Source organism: Cryptomeria japonica, chromosome 5, assembly GCF_030272615.1.
Source record: "Cryptomeria japonica chromosome 5, Sugi_1.0, whole genome shotgun sequence".
NCBI classification, from domain to species: Eukaryota; Viridiplantae; Streptophyta; class Pinopsida; order Cupressales; family Cupressaceae; genus Cryptomeria; species Cryptomeria japonica.
This window is the reverse complement of record NC_081409.1, coordinates 540,526,349-540,533,853: the sequence shown is the minus strand read 5'-3', so window position 1 is coordinate 540,533,853 and position 7,505 is coordinate 540,526,349.

Sequence of the window (7,505 nt, the reverse complement as noted above, 5' to 3'; positions counted from 1 at the left end):
AAAGAACTTGTATTGCAAGTGTGTTGTAACCGTTGTGTTGAAGATAATACATTGTGCAAGTTTTGGAGTGCTGGGGTTTTTTACCGAAAGGTTTTCCCCAGGGTAAATCATTGTGTCATTCTCTATTTTCTGTATGCATGGTATATGGCTGCAATATCTTTGTTAAAGTTGTTAACGAATTTGAAATTGTAAGGATTTAAAAGAATTTGCACAATACTTTCCTCTAGAGATTAGTGTAGGAAGCTGTTTCCGCACCTGAGTTTCCTTACACTTCCAAGAAAAAATGCTCTATCGGTGGTGCTTTTTCTATCATCCACATCTCCTGCCCAATTTGCATCTATGTATGCACATAATTCAAAGTTTTCATCTCTAGGATACCATAATCCAAGATTTGTAGTGCCTTGCAAGTACCGGAAAATCCTTTTTACTATTGATTCATGATTTTCTCTAGGATTACTTTGAAATCTTGAAACAATACATACTACATTCATGATATCAGGTCTTGTTTGTGTCAAATACAGTAAACCTCCTATCATAGATTTGTACCTAGTTGAATTAACAGGTGTAGATTCATCCCTTAGTGATAATTTATCATTTGTAGTCATAGGTGTGCTTACCAGTTTAGAGTTCTCCATCCCAAATTTATTTAATAACTCCTTCAAGTACTTGGATTGACTCAAGAATATACCTTTATCAGTCTGTGAAATCAGCAATCCTAAAAAGAATTTTATTTCTCCAATCATAGACATTTCAAATTCTTGCTGCATTTCAATAGAAAATTATTTACATAATCCATCTTGTCCTCCAAAGATTATATCATCAACAAAAACTTCTATAACCAATATGTCATCATTTTTCACTTTATAATATAAGTTGTTGTCAACATTACCTTTAGAAAAACCAATCTTCAAAAGATACTTATCCAATCTGGCATACCAAGCTCTTGGAGCTTGTTTCAACCCATACAAAGCTTTCCTTAACCTACAAACCATATCTTTGTTATCTATCAAAGAGAATCCATTAGGTTGTTCAATATAAACTTATTCTTCAAGATCTCCATTCAGAAATGCACATTTAATATCCATTTGATATACTTTGTAGTTCTTGTGTGCTGCAAAAGCCAAAAATAATCTGACTGCCTCAATTCTAGCTACCGGTGCAAAGGTTTCATTATAATCAATTCCTTCTTTCTGAGAATATCCCTTACACACTAGTCTTGCTTTATTCCTGATTACCTTACCATCTTCATTAAGTTTGTTTCTGAATACCCACTTTGTTCCAATCACATTTTTGTCTTTAGGTCGGGGAACTAATGTCCATGTGTTATTTTTCTCAATTTGTTCTAGTTCCTCTTCCATAGCTTTAATCCAGTGTTTATCTTCACATACCTCATTAATTGATGATGGTTCAATTTGAGAAATAAGACATACCTCTTCATTTGTCAGTCTTCCTCTTGTCATAACTCCTTTATTCTTGTTCCCAATTATCTGATCTTCAAAGTGATTCAATCTTACATATCGGGGTGTCTTTGTTTGTTGTTGTTCCTCAATTACTGTGAAATTTTCAAATGATACTGATGTAACTGGATCTTCATTCTATACCGGTGGGTTCAATGTAGGTTCATTTGTTATAATCTTTGTTGCTAGTTCAGAGTCTATGTACCTTGAAATTCCTCTGAATTGTTCATCAATCTTCACATTTGTACTCTCAACAATTTTCTGCAATCTTTTGTTAAAACATCTATATGCCTTGCTCTTAGATGAATAACCAAGAAATATTCCTTCATCACTTCTAGGATCAAATTTGCCAATATACTCATCCCTTCTAATATAGCATTTACTTCCAAATATTCTGAAATAATTAAGAGTAGGAGTAATACCAAACCATAGTTCATGAGGGGTCTTACCGGTTTCACCTTTGATGTGAACTTTGTTGAATGTATAGACCAATGTACTTACTGCCTCTCTCCAATACACATGTGGTAGATTTTCTTCTGATAACATACTTCTTGCAGCATCCAAGATAGTTTTGTTTTTCCTTTCAACAACTCCATTCTACTATGGTGTCTGGGGTGTTGATAGTTGTCTTCTGATTCCATTCACTTCATAGAATGCATTAAATTCCTTAGATGTAAATTCTCCTCCTTGATCTGATCTCAGACATTTGATTTTCTTTCCAATTTCATTCTCTACCATTGCTTTGAACAGTTTGAACTTTCCAAGTGCTTCTGATTTTTCTCTGAGAAAAGTAACCCAACACATTCTAGAGTAGTCATCAATGAATATCATGAAATATCTATCACCTTGCAAACTTTTAGTTCTAGCTGGACCACATAAATCAGTATGAATTAAGTCAAGAGCATTATTTGATTTTTCTAGAATACTTTTAAAAGTAGCTCTAACTTGTTTTCCAAATTGACATTCCTTACATACTGTATTGTGAGGTTTGACAATTTTAGGTAAATCTCTAATTGTCTTAGTAGTACTGATTTTTACCATTCAATCAAAATTTACATGACAGAGTCTCTTATGCCATAGCCAACTTTCATCAATATGTACAATCAAGCATGTCTTTTCATTGTTATTCAAATGAAAGATATTACCTCTAGTTTGATAATCGGTTGCAATTTCCAAACCAGTTCTATTCATGATTTTGCATTTTCCATTTTTGAATTGTAACTGAAATCCTTTCTCAACTAATTTACCAACACTCAAAAGATTATGCTTTAAACCTTCGACATAGTAAACATTGTCAGTATTATGCTTACCAACAAGAGATATTGTACCTTTACCTTTGATCAAACAAGCTTTATCATCTCCAAATCTTACTAGACCTTCATTATGTTCTTGAAAGTTCAATAATTTACTTTTATCTCCAGTCATATGATGTGAGCATCCTGAATCAATGATCTATTCATCCTTAACTTCAACTTTAGCTACCAGGGCCTACTCTACCAGTTGAATAGTAGGTGTCAGTTGATCTTCTATTATAGCAATAAAAACCCATCCATTGTCTATTGGATCTTCATTAGAATTATTAGTCACTCCTTCATCAGCAAGATAACAAGATTTATCTTTATTCTTCTTAAATTTGTATCTCTGATATTCAGGGTTAGGCTTGTATGTTCTCCTAGCTTCTTCTCTTAGTCTAGCATGTATATCAGGGCATCTAGAATCCATATGACCAATCTTATTATAGTTAAAGCATTTAAAGGGTGCTTTACCTTCATACTTACTTCTAACTGGACCTTTAGGAATTTTTCTTGCAAATAGTGCTTCAAGTTCTTCAAGTTCTTCAAGTTCTTCATTTTCTCTCCTGCTTTCCTCAAGTTCTCTTGCATAAAAGGATTTCCTATCAAACTTGTCAAATGATGGTGTGGATGATGTTGATGCCTTAAAAGCTAAATCTGTCTTTATAGTAGCAACAGGACCAAATTCCTCAATTTCAAAAGCTGAAAGTTTTCCAATCAAGGTATCCCTAGTTACTGATGTATTAGGCATTGTTCTTAACTCATTTATAGCAGTAACCTTCATTTTATATGCCAGTGGCAATCCTCTTAAAACTTTTGAAACAATTTCATCTTCACTTAAGGTTCCTCCACAACATTTAATACCCAAAACAATTTCATTAACTCTTTCCATAAAAGCATAAATCCTTTCATCTTCTTCCATTTTCATATTTTCATACCTGACCCGGAAGCTTTCAAGTTTTGCAATTTTGACTATGGAATCTCCTTCATTCAGTGTTTCCAAATGATCCCAAATAGCTTTAGCAGTTGATCTATCTGATAATCCCATGATTTGTTGATCTGTTAATGTGCTCAAAAGTGATTCTCTTGCTTTGCAATCATTTTCTTCATCATTTCCTAAGGTAGGTGGATTAGGCTGATCGGGAGTAGGAGCAATATAGCCATTCTTTGTAACTTCCCAGATGTCCTTTCCAATGCAATTCAGATGTGTCTTCATTCTGATCTTCCATATGCCATAGTTGGTTCCATCAAGTTTAGGATTGTCCTTCCTGAAATAGTTAGTAGACATTGGATCTCCTCAAGTTGTTAAACTTCTGCAAAAAGAGGACTAACCTCTGATACCAATTGTTAGGTCCTGGAGACAACTGCGAGGGGGGGGTGAATCGGTTGTCTAACAAATTCAAACCAAAAACAACTTTACCAACTTAATGCTTAATACCGGTAAACCAGTCTTTTATGCCAATAGACAGTTTTATCAGTTAATTGTAATACCGGTAAAGATTAATGCATGAAACAAAAAGACAAAGTCATCCACAACACATAACACCAATATTTGTATGTGGAAACCCTGTAAGGGGAAAAACCATGATGGGAAACCTTACCCACAATCAGATGATACTACTGCAGATAGTATGTGTATACAAATGGGGTCTGCACATGCAAAAAGGCCAAGAGCCTAGAGCTCACTTCTCAAACACAAATAGGAGTCACACTGACTACAATTGGATGGTTAGATCCAATAAGGATGTACTGCTCAAATTAGCATCTTTCTATGCTAGATTCAGTACCGATGTAGTTCTGATCGTCTTCACAAAAACCTTCCTTCAACCTTCAAATGATGTCTATGTATATAGCTCTGCTTATTCTCGCATATACCTTCACACAATTCTTTTTTGCATTCCACATATGATCTTACAAATAAGATCTTACATTTATATCATAACTTAAGACCAATTTTAGTAGGTCAGCTCTAAAGGATATTACAATAAAATCAATTTACAAATAAAACAATGTCTGATGCAATAACCGATTCAACATGTTGGCTCGATGCATTTACAACAATAATGAGACATCTCCATAGCGTGCCATGTTGATCTGGAAAATATAAACCAAACGGTGTATATCCTGGACCTATTTACCGGTAACAGCAAATATGCAAATACGAATATGCTAATGAACAAAACTCCAAGACAAGGTGTCCAAACAATGTCTTCAATATTACCAGGTGTTTTCCATGCTATTCCAAGTGTCGGTGAACATTATATCCTGCTGGTGTACCAGATACTGGTGACTGTGCATAAGTCACTTGCTTGCCGGTGAATGTTGTTGATTCACCAAAGTACCAGAGTTGATAAGTGTTTAGTAGGTGTTGACATCAATGACAAGACCATACCAAAATACCAACATATACAACTTGGGTTTATGAAACATGAGATGGATGAAGTTTTGACGCAATTGGGACTTTGTGTGGGAGACTAATAGGATGTGACTTGGGTATGACTATGATTGGAATCATGACTAGGACTTTGACTTGGATGGTTGTTTGTTTTTAAACAAGTTTTTTGTAAAGAGTTTGGGGATAATGATGTGTTTAGTCTACTCTTGGCAAGTAAGTGTCAAGAAAATCAAACACAATAATCAAATGAATTTGAACTCAAAGACACTCATGCTCATATACAACATTCCTAGGGCTAGCAAGGACAATAGTCAATGGATCCCTATTGGTTTCCCAGCTACGCTTACCTAGAGTGCACACTTATATATTTGACCCCACTATATCCCCTCCATGACACTCACTTCTCTAGGGCAGCCAAGCATTAATTCCCCTAATAAGTCCTCATGGCGAACTTTGTGTCTCTACTAAGGGCCGTAAAAATATGGGTGGCTTCGGAGGTCGGACCTCCTGCACCAATGACTAGAAGGTTTTTGGCCACTATGCACAAGGTGTTTAGTATGGATTCCCGTTAGGAGATACCCTTCGTAGTTGTGTAAGCGCAATTGAGGCCTATAGCCCAACGAAGCACCAAGAACTTAGTAGCTACGCAAGCGTGATTGAGATCTCTATGATCCTACTAGGCACCCAATGTGAGAGTGAACTCTCAAATATCCCCAACCATTGAGTCTTTCATTCCAAATGGTCTATTTATTATAGTGAGCTGAGAACCCCAGGTCCGGGTGTACTCACATGGGTTGTTCCCCTCTCACCGGCTCTAAGAGCAACTCGGGAGGGCATGACCGCTAAGGGTAAACATGCAATAAACACAAAAAGCTTGGAGGGTCTGGATTTCTGATCATTTAGATAAATGAGAGCATACTCTCCTACCCTTATGCTTTTCATAAACACGGAAAAAAATGGTTTATTTACCCTCTAATTAAGTCTAAGTGCCCAAAAAATGAAAACACAAGGTTTAGTTGAATCTCCAAGGCAACCTACAGAAAATCAAATCAGTAGTTTTGTTTTTTATGTCTAGGACAATCGAATAAAGCTACAAAACTCACAAAAATGTGATTAGTTAGATTTTTAATTAAAATAAAAAGCACAAAACACACAAATAAAAGACATAAAATATAATCTATTATACCTTGACAAGAGAGTTCTCTTGCTCCTCCAATTTGGACTCTTGATGAAGCCAAAAATGCGCCACTCCTTAGCTTGATTGGATTGGTCCAATGTAGATATGTGGTTGGCTCTCCAAAGTGTGCACAAATGAGGATGGAGATGGATAGATGGATGGAGGAGTGAAGTTGTGGATGATGATCAAAATGGCTAAGTATGCAAATGAGGATAATTTGACTATAGTTTGGTTACCTGGATGGATTTCACTAAGCAAATTAGCAGCATGCACTTACAAGATTTGGAGATGAGATACAAGGGGATGGGGTCGTCAATTTATAGGAGGAAAGGAGAAGAAATGGAGGGATGGGATTGACCCAAGATGAAGGGTCGGGATTTCTCGTGATCCCACACATGGCCCAAGAGGAGGTGACAAGACAAGTGTGGAGACCAAGAGATATGCCTTAAAGGCATTTCTTGTCTCCACACTCCTCAAGGCTCATTGGGAATACTTCCCAATGTGCGTAGGGAAGAGAAAGGAATAAAATATTCCTTGAGGGATGTGGATGAGGAATTAAAAATTATTCAAAACGGATGATCATAGGGATTGGAGGAATAAGGAGGAATAAAAAATTCCTTGAAGGATGGGATGTCTAGAGGAATGTGGTTGGATGGAAGGGACAAGGAGTTGACTTTGTGGCTAATCATGATGATTAACCACTAGCAACTCATTAGGAGAGGGATTAGAAGAATGGTCAAGTGGGATTAGGGTAGATGGGATTTGTAGGAGGATTTGACTAGGTGAGAGAATGAGTGGAGGGAATTGAAAATTAGAAGAATAATGATAAGTGAGGTTAGGGGGCTTTTAGAAGAATTCATTAGGTTAGTGATGGATTAGGAAAAAGGTGATTTGTAGGAATCACCTAGATTAATTAATTAATTGAAATTAATTAATTAAAAGGAGGAATTTGGAGAGAATTAATATTAGGGATTTTAGAAGAATAAAGGTAGATTGATTTATTAAATAAATCAATCAACAAACTATAGTGACAACATTAATTATATGTAATTAATATTGAGAAGGAATAGGAATTGGCACAATTAATATATTAATTATGTGAGGAATTTAAATAAATTAAAATAATTAATTTAAATGTCTACAACGGGCAAAGTCAATATCATAAATTTCATGTTAAATAATTG